Source organism: Microtus oregoni, unplaced genomic scaffold, assembly GCF_018167655.1.
Source record: "Microtus oregoni isolate MIOR12 unplaced genomic scaffold, Mior012 000041F_ref0000270, whole genome shotgun sequence".
Taxonomy (NCBI): Eukaryota; Metazoa; Chordata; class Mammalia; order Rodentia; family Cricetidae; genus Microtus; species Microtus oregoni.
The window spans coordinates 20,600,827-20,614,896 of record NW_024543208.1 but is presented as its reverse complement, the minus strand read 5'-3'; the positions used below and the strand labels follow the sequence as shown (position 1 = coordinate 20,614,896).

At 38.2% G+C, this 14,070-nt stretch overlaps 1 pseudogene; it reads right to left on the bottom strand.

Moving 5' to 3' along the window:
* Positions 1 to 10,842: 10,842 nt before the first annotated feature.
* LOC121433805 lies at positions 10,843 to 13,609 on the bottom strand (annotated as a pseudogene).
* Positions 13,610 to 14,070: the final 461 nt, after the last annotated feature.

The window sequence follows — 14,070 nt, the reverse complement described above, 5'->3', positions numbered from 1 at the left end:
ATTCAACTACATAGAATGCTTTTCATTCTAGATCTGATAGCCAAGTATAATCTTATCAATGAGTATTGATAATATGAAAAACAATGAGCATTCAGTAAGTTTATAATGACGCTTAAATTTTCTTTGTACATGAGACATTACATCCTCAGAGTTGCCTAATTGTGAGGTGATGATGTCAGAGATTAAAAGTAATGAGTTTAAGAAAATTTACTGAATTGGAAGTGAAAAATAATATGCTCATCAGAAGAAAACTAACAATGACAACAATGTAGAAAATAAAAAAATTTTCGATAGATGTTGTAATCAGATTACTGGCCAGGAAAAAAGGATTTCCATCTAGAAAAGACTCCTGAGTTCAGCTCCTGAACCACAGTTCATGAATAGAACCCACTTTCTAAAGCTATCCCTTAATCTCCATATTCATCATCCCACGCACGTGCTATGAGTCACTTACACAGGTGACTCAGGCCAATCCACTTCCACAAAGAACAGCAAACACAAGATGCTTTATAGTGAAAGAAAAAAAGAATATATGGGAGATAAAAAACAAATCCAAAAGACAAATAAATTGGAAATTATAGCAGAGAAAATCTAGTGCAGAACTCATCAGGCCAAAACATAATCTGTGACGTAGAAGATGCGCAGCTCAGAACACAGAGGAGACAGGGAGAATGAAAAGGAAGAAGATTGCCTTATGAGCTTTCTGTGATGTCATCAAGAGACCTGTCCATTATTTGGGACCAAGGAAGACTGGAGAACTATCATTGCATGAAGGATTTATTCAAACAAATATTAAGAAAACTTCTTGCATACTAAAACAAAAACAAAAACCCAAACTGATGTAAGCTGTGAAAAATCACCAATAAAATTGAAACAAGGTAGCCTCCTCACACATAGTATTCAAGGATGCAACATTCACAGAAAGAAGGAATGCTGAATGAAGAGAAAAATGGGGCCAAGGACCAAAGTGCTTGGAAGCAGATTTCTCACCAGGAATAAAAGAAAAGGAATGCCAGATGAAACAGTTGGTGTGCTAGTGAGTAGTCAATTACCAACCAAGATTATTGTGACCAGGAAAGTCATGTTTATTAGACAGAAGTTACGGGGTGAGGAAGGAATTTCCAGACATAATAGAAGTAAGGGAATTCAATGCAAACGGATCTCCCTTCCAAGAAATGCTGACAGGATTGTTTGCTCTGAAACAAGAGAGCGGTAGTGTGCGATATGAGATTACCTGTAAGTGTAACGGAGGTGCCAGTAAGTGTCCTAGGAAGTTCAACATGCTGTGTAGTCATTGAGGAGGGGCATGATCATCTGCATTTTTAGTGGGAGTCCTAGAAATAAACTTTGTAGAATAATAGTGATTGCAAAATTTTGTTACAGGATATGAATTATGGAGAGTAGTAAACTTGTAAAGAAATTCTAAACTCATGGGAAGAATGGAGGCAAGAGTAAAGTGATTTTTAACCATAAAGTTTGGTATCAGAACTGAGTTTCATCAGGTAAAAATAGCTATTAAAATCATGATATGCTCTCTTTTTAAAAAAATATATTTTTCTGCCCCTACAGTAAAACCATTTTGGTCTTATTTCTACATATTTTTTTTGCATTATGTTTGTGTGACTGTGTGTGCATGTGTGTGTGTTTATGTATATTTGTGTGTGTGTGTGTCTGTGTCTGCCTGTGTTCTTATATGTGTCAGGGTTTGTGCTACAGGACACCCATGGAAATTAAGGGACAACTGAGCCTCAGGTGTATCTTTCCACAATGTAAGTTTGAAGGATAAAACCTAAATTCTCAGCCTTGACAGCAAAAGCCTCTATACCTTTATTTTGCAGAATACACAGAAACTTTTGATAGAAAATTCCATGAGCATTGAAAAAGATAAAGTATGTAAAAATAGAAAACACATTTCATATATAATTAAATGCATTGTATTAGTTGGGGTTTTTATTGCCACGACAGAGTATCATGACCAATGGCAACTTGGGGAGGAAAGGGTTTATTTCTTCTTACAGTTTACAGTCTATCATCCAGGAAAGTCAGAGTAGGCACTGAGGTCAGAAACCTGCAAACAGGAACTGAAGAAGAAACATGGAACAGTACTATTCATTGGCTTGCTCTTAGTGGTTTGCTTGGCCCGCTGTTGACAGCGATCAGGACCACCTGCCCACATTGGCTAGACTCTGTCATACCATTCCTTAACCAAGGAAATAAATTACACATATTTCTACTGGCCAAACTTGTGAAGGCGTTACCTCATCTGAGAGTCCCTGTTCCCAAAGGACTCTAGCTGGTGTCAAGCTGACAGAAAATTAGCCAGCATAGTTGATCAGCTTTCAACTTGACAAATGCATACATTGCCATGCAGGTGTTTTTAGTTTCTTTCTTGTTTGGATGATGGCATGTTAGAATTAGTATCACAATATAAAACATTCTGCTTTTAAAAGTCTCACAGTCTGCAAGTTTCAGTCACTTTGAACATATTTCCAGTTCTTTAACTTACACAAAATCTCTTTCAAAGTTCAAAGTGTTTCTCTAATTCCAGTTTCTTAACTGTGGGCATCTGTAAAATAATAAAAATAATCACTTCTTATTTCAAACTGGAAGAGTAAGAAAATATTAATAATTCGATTAAAGCGAAACCAAGAACCAACAATGGAAAGAGTTTAGAGCTTGGTGTCTGAGACCCACTCACAATGTTCTGGGGTCCAAAGGTCCTTGGCAGCTAGCCATCAATAGCACATGCAGCTTCTTTGACATTTTCAGACAGTGCCACTTCATGACTGCTGCTGCCCTTGCTGGCCATCCCTTGGCACTGGCATTTCCAAAATGTTGGGGTCTCCTGCTGCAGATGGCCTATACTTATTCCAGTATCCTTTCATGGGTTCTCTTCAGGGACTCTGACCTCATTATATGATTCCATTTCTTGAGGATCCCTTCAATCCTGCAGCTTCTACCACAACTGAGCCTACACGTCTCCTCTGCCCACAGCCTCTCAACATGCCCATTCTCAGCTGCTCTCTTTCACTCCTTCAGAACAAGATTCACCAGCTGACTCTTAATGTACCAAGGTTGGCTGCCAGCATGAACTGCAGCCTTAGCCTCTCTGGACCACAGACTTGGTATGCTAACTGTAAGGAAATGTACAGGAAATTTTACCTCAATTATGCTGATCTCATTTTTTTTCTGGAAAAAAAACAATGATTTGCTTAATTTTTCCTTAGGGAAATACAATTTATTTGTATATGTCTATTCTTCTCTCACATATCACAATCTGGCCTTTTTCTTCTTCCATTTTGAAAACAGTTATTTTTAATTTTGTGAGAGTATAAGAAAACTACATAATTTCCCCTTCCCTTTCCTTCTTCCCAAACCTCTTTTATTATCTTCCTTGATCTCTTTCCAGCTCCTGGACCCATTTTTCAATGTTATTACATGCATACATGTGTGTATACATACATACATATATATGTATATGTATATATTGCTTATATAAATAAGTGATTTGTGATATATTCCTAAATATGACATGCACAGATGATAATAATATTATTATGTATGATTTCAGGAATTGCCATTTGCTGTTGATTACAAATTGGTCTGCTTTTCTCTGGTAAAGGCCATTTCCTCCATTCTTACCATTTATTGTTTGCCTAAAGTTTTCTGTATAAGGATGAGGCCTCTTGGGCTTTCTCTCCATCTGTTTTGGCATGCCTATTGATGTTGTCCTTGTTCTATTCATGTTTGGTCAGTCACAGTGATAAGACTTTATACGTGTCGCTTATGAGATTACTAGGAGGCACACTTCCACCACAAATCTCCCCAATTCTCTGGCCCTTACATTCATTCAGCCCTCTCTCTAACAATGTTTTCTTTAACCTGAGCCTTAGGTATACGAATAGTTTTATCAATATATCCATTGAGACTGGGTTTCATAACTCTCCATTTTAATTGATGATGGTTTTCTGTAATACCATCTGTGGCAAAGGTATATCTTTTGTGGGTATAAGCAAGGATATTTGGAGTATGGTTAGGAATTATACTGACTTACTAAAGTGGTGGTTGTAAGTTTTCCTTTAAGATCCATGATTTCACTATCCCTGGATAGTTTGCAAGATTTCCAGAACCAGACATGATTTTCCTCTCATTGAGAAGTTGTTAAGCACAATCAGAGACTTTGTTTACAGCCAAGCTATGAATGCCACTATGGCATCCTTAGGATTATCATGGCATGCTAGTTCTTTTTGTGGTTCCTAAGACTCACAGCTAGATAGTACTTGTGGGTCTCTCGCTCCTTTGAAACTTTCTTGGTACCTTCGTGTCCCCATGAAAAGCATTCCTTGGAGAAGAGGTTGTCAAGTCAGTTCCTGTCCAGGAGCCTCTGAGCCCTGCGTTTCAACACTTGAAAGAAACAAAACAGGGTACAGTAGATGATGGTCCCACTTCCCCATACACCAATACTTTAATAGAGGGACTCACCGGCAGATGGATGACACCAAATGACTAGTTTCAGGTGCTGAGAGCTTGCTTAACAGCAGGGAACTTCCTCTTATGGAAGGTAGAATATGAAGAGTTGGCTAAAAACGAGGCGCCTAGTTCAGCTGAAAGAATAGAGAAAATTACAGCTATTGTATGTATGACTGATAAAGTAAAACTAAAAACCATCCAAAGAATGACCAATATAGTGTGAGAGAAAAAAGCCTGCAAGTTCCTACACTGTCTGATGGGTCATTGCCAAGTGAGAGTCTGTTTCTAGTGGTGTTTTACCTTGAGGTTACATTCTCTTTTTCAAGTGAATGATTATAATGAATACAAGTAAAAAAAAAACAATATGTTTTCCATATCCCTTACATGATTAAACATTTTACATATTGCAGGTGATAAACAAATTATTCCCAGGATCCCATCTACACTCATGTCCAAGCAACTTGCTATAGATTAACAAAGTGTAAACAAGCAAGGTATTTTTCTCAGCCAGTTCTTTTTCTGGCAGGATACATTTTACAATTAAGGTAGAGTTGTTGGTATTTTTAATGTATAGTTTATGACATCTGCAAACCCTGTTTCAGTTCTTCTTTCCTCTTTCTGTATCTCTTTAATTTGCTTCTCTTGCTTCATTGCCCCAGCAGGCGCTTCAGGCATAATGTTGAAAAGGAACGGGGAGAGGAGGAATCTGTTTTATTTCTGACTTCAGAGGGATTGATTTATTTTTTTCTCCATTTAGGTTGATGTTCACTGCAGGGTTCTCATACACAGACTTTCGTGTGTTGAGCTGTGTTCCCTTCATCCTACATTCTCTAAGACTTTCATCATAAAATCATGTTGGGTTTAGTCAAAGGCATTTTCTGTTACATGAAGATGATCATGTAATTTTGTGTAAAATCAAATAATGGCTTTATTACATTTATTCAACTGTATATGTTGATCCTTGCATGCATTTCAGGAATAAAGATAACTTGTTCCTCTAACATGGTATTTGTGATGTATGTCTGTATTCTGTTTTCAAGTATTTTATTGAGCATCTTGAGTTTAAATATATCATGGCTATTGGCTTGTAGGTTTGTTCTTATTGTACCATGCTTTGGTTTTATGCTGTTATTGGTTTCTTAGGAGTTTGTGTGTTTTCCTTCTTTTACTATGTCCTTGAATGTTTGAGAATGATGGGCTATAAACCTTTTTTGAATGTCTGTTAGAATTCTGTTGTGAATTCAACTGGCATTGTACCATTTTTTTAAAGCTGGAATGCCTTTTATTACTATTTCAATCTCACAAATTTTATGAATCTCTTTAGATTGTTAATTTATATTGATAACCTTTCCCCTTCCTTTCTTTTTCTTTCAGGTTTTGCAGCTTAATAGAGTACTATCTTTTTTAATTTTCTTTCTTTTATTTATTTTTTGTGCCTTTCACATCATGCATCTCTAACCCATTAATTTCCCTGCCCCCTTTGCAAACTATCCCCAAAATAAAATAAAATAAAAAAGTGAAGAAAAAGGAGAAAAAAAAAGAAAAATCAGTAACGAAGATATGACACAATGTATTATCTGATCTCTTTGAATTTCTAATTATTTGCTTTGTGCTTCCCAAATGTGTTCTATTTTAGAAAAGCTTCAGCAACCTGAATCTGCACAAATGAGGGTATCAAACTGCAAGGTTTCAGTGAGGGAGAACCATGGATAAGAAAACGAACAGCCAGGTGGTAGTGGCTCACACCTTTAATTCCAACACTTGGAAGGAGGCAGGTGGATCTCTGTAATTTCAAGGCCAGCCTGCACTACCGAGTGAGTTCCAGGACAGGCTCCAAAGCTACACCGAGAAACCGTGTTTCAAAAAAAAAAAAGAACAGGACAGAATGCTGGGGTCAGGACTACGTATTCTGATTACTCAGGCCTGCGCATTTATTCAGCAGCACTATTTGAGGTACACGGACAGAGTCAGCAGGAAACTCTCACAGAATGGGACAGAGTCAGCAGGAAGATTATCAAGCAATGTAGTGTAAAGGGAACACAGGCTATGTCAAGTGTGTCACAGAGCAAGCACACAGAATCTTGATACTGATTACCACAGACATTCAGGGGAAAAGTCCAGTTTCCAGGAACTGAAAACTTGACACCCTCAAGTTTTATCCAGCCCAGCTGGATAAAGACCAAGAACTAGTTCCTGTTATCCTTCATAAAGACCTGTGAGACATCCTTTGATTAGCCTTGTCCCCAATGCTTTCATGTGCTGATGAAAAGAATGTATATATTCTGTTGTGTTTGGGTGCAATATTCTGTAGCTAATATCAAGCCCATTATGATTCATGATGCCAATTATTTTTGTTTTTCTTTGTACAATTCTTGTTTAGGTCACATATGTCCTGGAGAAAGGAGTATTGAAATCATCTTCTATTAATGGATTGATGTTAATCTGTCCCTTAAGCCCAGTCGCAAATTCTTTTATGATACAAAGTGTAGCAGAATATGGTGCATGTATGCTGAAGACACTAAGGTCTTCTTGATTAACTTGGTAAGAATGGAGTATCCCTCTTTATCTCTTCTGGATAGATTTATTTTGTCAGATATTGTGAAAGTTAAGCCTGTTTGTTTCCTGGTCTCATTTGATTGAAATACTTTTGTCCACCATTTTACTTTGAGGCAGTCTCTATCCTTAAAACTATGATTCATTTCTAGTAGACACCAGATAAGTAGATTTGTTTCCTGATCTATCCAGTCACTCTGTGCTGTATGTGTTAACTGTGGTTATTGTGTTGTTGCTTTTGGATGTTGTTAATTATGTTCTCAGCGACACTTTGTGTTATATTTATATTCATAGTCTCAGTGCTATGCTCATTCTCTTTTTTTTAAATTTATTTATTTATTCAGGATTTCTGCCTCCTCCCTGCAACCGCTTCCCATTTCCCTCCCCCGATCAAGTCCCCCTCCCTCATCTGCTCGAAGAGCAATCAGGGTTCCCTGACCTGTGGGAAGCCCAAGGACCGCCCACCTCTATCCAGGTCTTGTAGGAGCACGAGCAAGGAACTCAGGACCACGAGGGGTGCACACACACACTGAGACAATGGGGATGTTCTGTCGGGAACTCACCAAGGCCAGCTGGCCCAGGTCTGAAAAAGGATGGGATAAATCCGGACTAGCTGAACATAGCAAAAAATGAGGACTACTGAGAGCTCATTCTCTTCATTTGCCCAAAATATTGTTCCCTATATTTCCTTTAGGTTTGGTTTGATGAGTATATATTTCTTAGTCTGTTTGTGTCATGGAAAAAATTTTCTTCCTCTGTCAATCACAAAAATCACTTTCTGGATAAACTATTCAAGATTGGCAGTCAGAATATTTTAGAAATTGTAATGCATTGTTCTTGGAAATTGTAGTTTTCAAGATTTCTATTTAGAAATCAACTGTTACTCTGTTGGATTTTTCTTTATATATGACATGTTTTTTTTTCTCTTGCTGCTTTCAATACTTTTCCTTTATTCTTTATTATGTCAGTGTTTTAACTAGATATGCCATAGGGTTTTTCTTTTCTTGTCTTGTCTATTTTGTGTTCAGTGAGCTTCTGTGTCTGTGTGTGTCTTTCCTCAATTTGCAGAAGTTCACTTCTATGATTTTCTTGAATCTCTGGACTATGACATTGACATAGAACTCACCCCCCTCATCTATGCATGTAATTTAAAGGTTTGGTGGTTTTCATGGTCTCTCACATTTGAAGGCTTTGCATGGCTATTCTCATTTCTTGTGTGTTCCTTTCTTGCATTAAAAAATTATGCTTCTTGATTATTTGGTCTACATCCTCTGCTTTATCTTCAAACCCTGATCATCTTCCCTCTGCTTGATTCATTCTCTAAGTAAGACTTTTCTTTGAGTTTTGTTGTTGAGCTATTGGGGTTTTCAAGGATACCTTCATTTCTGCTAATGTCTTCTTTATTGTTTCTATTTCTCAATTGAATTCTGTTCTCAAGTCCTGAATTTTCTCCTTCAGATCTGTTAATCTTGTTTGTGTTTTATTGGGCATTACTTAGGGGTTTAACATCCTTATATTATTTCTCTGTAATTTGATTGAGCTGTTTACTTATGTCTTTTCTCAACGTTTGAGTTCTTTAATGAGGTTTATGCTTTTTCTTTTATATTATTACAAAGTTCATCTGGCCAATTCAAATTTACAAACACTTCTTTAGGACCTGAAGGATTTGAAGAAAAGATAGTGACTTGATCTTTAATGCTGTTGATATTGTGCCAATATGATCTGGGCATTTGGACTTCTTTTGTTAGTTTTGAGATTCTTCTGGATATAGTGGTTGTATCTAGATTTTGTAAATGGCTTGTAAGGAATGAAATGGGGTGGACAGTGGATAATGGGCTAGTTTCCAGGATGTGCTTTCTCTTCCAAGCCTTGAGTTTGAGGGTATTTCTGGCTTCAGAGCAAGTTTCAGTCTGGCATGGGAGACTCACAAGGATTGTAGGATAAGCAGGGAGGACACAGGCCCAACTCTAAAGATTCTTTGCACTTGCTGTGGATCCTAAACAAACCTTACATGTTGCAGAAAAAGTGTGGATGAGAGGGTAGGTGAAATCTCTAGGCTACAGTCTGGAAGAGGAGTCTAGGTACCTTGTGTGGTATTGAGAGTTTGCTCAGATGCGACAGGAGCCTTGACCTGAAATGTAGTGAGGGCTTGTTTGGTCAGATTAGGTTGGAGCATGCAATATGAGATGAGGACTCACCAAAAGTTTAGAGACCATCTATTGCATAGGTAGTGGTATCCAGATTGGGTTTGGCTGTTGGAGGAGGGCCTGCTTGTTTGTCCTGGCCACCTGGCTAGCTTAGCCCCAAAATAAGCACACATAAACTGTATTAACTAAATCCCTGCTTAGCTCTAGTTTCTTATTGGTTAATTCTTACATCTTAATTTAACCCATTTCTATTATTCTATTTACTGCCACATGGCAGTGACTTCCCGAGTAAAATTCCCAGAGTCTATCTCCGGTGAATCTATGGCGTCTCTTTTCACTCTGCTTTCTTCCTCCAAGAATTCAGTTCTGTCTTCTCTGCCTACCTAAGTTCTGCCCTATCAGGCCAAGGCAGTTTCTTTATTTACTAACCAATACAAGCAACATACGGAGGGGATGCCCACATCATTTGGCAACTGGCGATGGGGCCAGAAATAGATAAAACGGATTGCAGAAAATGTGGATGACATGATCCAGAATTGTCTTTAGGCTAGACCCTTGGTAAAGAACCATATAATGGAGGAAGCAGGGAATGGACCTATTTGGGGAAGCCTAAGCATAACTGCAGTGCATGATGGGTTAGTTTAGGTTGGAGACCAGAAGCTAGTTTGAGCACAGACTTCTCTCTGCATCTAAAATTTGTTCTTTTAAACATTTAATGGGAATTTTGATTTTATTTCCAAAGAATACTAGATTTGCTTCTATTTATTTAACTTGACACAAATTTATCAATATCTTCGTGATTTAATTTTGTAATGAAGGTGATTAATTGTTGAGCATCAGGGTTTACCATTTCTCATTATAGACTTAAAGGAAATAATAACCAAGCAAAAATTATCTTTCCTTATTAGTAAAGGGAAGTGAAGAGATTCAGATTTCAGCATAGGAATAAAGCGTGGCATCTTTCCATAATTAGAAACACTCATCCTTGAGTTGATCAAGCATCCTAACTGGATTGTGTGGCTCTACACTAGTACTAGAGATCAAAGGGAAGTAGATGTGCATAGTCAATCATAGCTTTGAAGGCTGTTCCCCAACTGTGGGAGGATAATCTGAAAGGAGATAATTGGGACAGTCATGTCTGGAGATAGTAGATGGCTTAGAGAGCAGAGATCAGAATTCCGAGCGTGATGTTTCATAGTTGTGCTGACTGTCTACATCTGACAAAGGTTTTTTGCTGGCTTGATTTATGCTAACTGATACAGGGTATAGGCACCTGAGCAGAGGAAACATTGACTGAGAAAATGCCCCCAGAAGATTAGGCGGTAGACAGCTCTGCAGAACATTTTCTTATTTACTGACTGATAGAGAGGTCCCTGTCCCCCCCCCCCTTTTGGTGATTCCACTTCTGGCTGTTGATCCTTGGTTGTAAAGGAAAGAACACAGAGCAAGGCAGAAGGACTAAGTGAGTAAACAGCCCCTCTCCATGGCCTCTGCCTTAATCCCTGCTTCCAGGTTCCTGCCCCTTTAGAGTTCCTGTCCTGATCTCCTCAGATGACAGATAGTGATAAGGAAATAAGAGTCAAATGAATTCTTTCCAACCTGACTTGCTGCGGTAATGGTGTTTCATAATAGCAATAGTAACCTTAACTAGGACAGATATTTTGCTGAGTTTTCAAATCCATGTTAAAATTATCTGTGGAGTGACGTCACCTTCCAGGTGAGAGCGGAGACTTGCAGCAACAATGCCAGGAACCACAAAACCATTCTCTCGAGTTTCAAATCTCACTGCGGCTTCCCAAGTGTCAAATTCTAGCCTACAGGAATTGCCATGAGGAAATGGTATTTGGAAATTCCTTTTCTCTATGTGACAGAGCAAAATGAAAAGAAGAAGGGGTTTAGAGCTGAGAAAAAAAAAACAAATGCAAAGAAACACAGACATGAGACCATTGGTTAGACCCATGCTAATGGCCAACAGACATCAATTCCATTAAAAATAAGGCAACAAACTGATTAAACTAAAGAAAAGGGTGAGTTGTGGTAGGCCCTTCTTTTATTTGGTAATGAATGGTTTTGAAAATCAAGCACAGAGGTCTCCAGAATTTCTGGTCTGGGATTTCTTACACACACAGTAATATTTCTATGTTCAGAAGTCAACAAACTAATACATGATGGATTTATGATAGAGTAAATACTTTCTTATTATTTCTTTCCTTTTTTCTTTTAACTTTTGTCAACATTCTGAGGTAAACCGTCAGGTAAAACTTCAATGAGGGGTTGAGGTTCTGGCTCTAGCATTTCTCCTAGTTTGTGCTGTGATATTTTTTTTTTTGTAATTAGGAAAATCAAGGAAACTAACAAAACTAAAAACAGAATTAAAAAACCTAGCATGAGCTTACCCACCTTGGACTTCTTAGGATATATTTTTGGAGGTGGTCCACTGTCTATACTACCTCCAAAGCCACTTAGTTGACAGTCTGGTGGCTTCCAGTCGACATCACAATGGCAGTGATGTTTACTGTTACAGACTCCTTTCATATTGCATCGGAATGCTGAACAGTTACTTAACAAATAAGACTTATGGATGCACTTCCTGTTAACACATATAAGATCTTGACCACAATCTGTGCCATTTGTCACTGCTCCACTGTCTGCTAATGTCATTCCAAAATGATAGTCTATACCCCAGCAGTTGATGTTATTGAAGTGAGTCCAATGCACTGTTTCATGGCTTCTCCTACGTGGAATCTGTCTTACATTTTCACACTGAATTCGTCCACAGAGTACATGAGCATTATCGCATCTTCTGTAGTTAGAACTATCGTTACCACAGTTACCAAAATGGTCACCCTGTTTGTTCATTTTCACGTAGCAATTCTTATTTGCACTCCTGGCTGTTTTGCCAAACAGCCTCTGACAGTGTTCTTCACGTTTAGGACATTTTATTTTATAGCAATAACCATCATCCCTGCAAGGGCTCCCATTTTTCTTGTATACGTCTTCTGGACACTCAGCAGAATTCCCATTGCACCACTCTGGAAGGTCACATTCGTTTTTCGGTCTTCTACACACTGTTCCTGGTGGTTTGAACTTGCACTCTTTGCAGCAAAGCCCTTGAGCACATTCAGCATTGGGTTTGAACACACAGTCTTCACTACAGCATGGATCATGTAGACAGGATGCCAAGGATCCACAGTCACACTGCTCTCCTTCCTCAACCACATAATTCCCACACAAGGTGAGGTTGATGGTTACGACTATATCTGGATCATTATTCAAACAATTTCTCCTGGTAATTGTGGAATACATCTGCTGATAACTGTAGTTGCTTAACTTAGGGGAATCAGATTTTTCTGGGGCCATTATACAATTTGATAACCCACATGTACAGTATTTCTCGTCATGATCCATACCCAAATTATGACCCATCTCATGTGCTATGATGAATGCCATGTCTGTTGTTTTATCAAACATGAAACGGTTAACTGCACAATTTTATGATGTGCAAACTGTACCTACATAAGCTAGCCCTAAAGTTCCACCATAATTTTGCCTGGCAGAAAGATGTGCAATATCATTTGTAAAGTGATTGTCAACATTTTTTTTCCAGTCACAGAAATTAGTTAGGACATCATCTATGGATCTTGTTACACTGATTTTGTTTGTTTGGGTTCAAACTTCCAGTGTTGTTAAAACCACGTGAATATCTATCTGAAGATAATATCCATTTATTCCGCTGACAATTTGCAACATTTCTTGCGTACAGGTTGTGACATCATTTGCCCTATAAACATATTATTGATTATCTATTACCACATAATATTCAAGATACTTATGGTGGGTCCACCAATTCTCATATTGGCTTTGCATAAGTATGGAGTCTTTGCTTTCTTGAATCTTCATTCGTCGAGCTATTTCCTCTTCTGTTAACCCGCATCTTCTAGAAAATAATTCTGAGTCCTCCCTATTTTGTATATGAGATGTTCAAATGTGGAAGTCAGATTCTTTGGCACGATTTCATAAGCTGTGCCATTTATCTCTAGTATGCCTTGCAAACTCCCTAAACAGGTGTTAATAATGATGGTGGAATCTGGGTCTCCATCTGCATAGCCATGGTAGTAGCAGACACTTCTCACAAAAGTTTGTTCTACAAGGAGGTTACCTTTGTCACTGTAGGTGACCAGTAGGAAGTTTCAGGATATAAAGTATTTCGTGTGTTTCATGGTGATAATATGTCTCCTTCCTCCAAAGCACAGGCTATAGGATAGCCAATCTGGGGAAATATCATGTCTAGTAGTGTCAGTGACCCTCAAGGGTATCACTACTTCTGGAGTACTGCTGTACTTAGCATGTGCAGTTGGGAACCATGTGGAAAGTAAGAGCAACATCCACAGGCAGTGCTGAAGGACCATGATCCTCTCATGGACCACGGCCTCACCCACAGACAGCAGATGTCTTTGCTCTTTTAGTTTGCACTTTGTCTGGGTGCATGCACTTGTCTTTAATAGTATGTCTTTGGTGGAGTTGGTCAATCAGAGCATCAGGGCTAAAGAAAACAGTTAAACAATGAGCATGCATAAGTAACTCATAATGAAGTCAGTTTAGAAAATAAGATAGCAAAAACTGGGCTCAAATCAATTAATTTTCCAGAGTGTGTCAGCAGTGATCATGGATTTTCTGTTTAATTGTGGTAAAGTATGCTTGTTACTGTGCAAATATGTTTCTAATACACTCCCAGCTATTAATAAATTGTCCTTTTCCCCACATTATTTCTGAATGTTTTATTTTTCAACATTTTCTCAAAAGCAATGAGTTTATAAGCTGAAAATTAACATTATCTTTGCTATCTTTGATATTATTAGCTCAATGATATCAATTTAAAGCCAGACCCAAAAATAGGAGC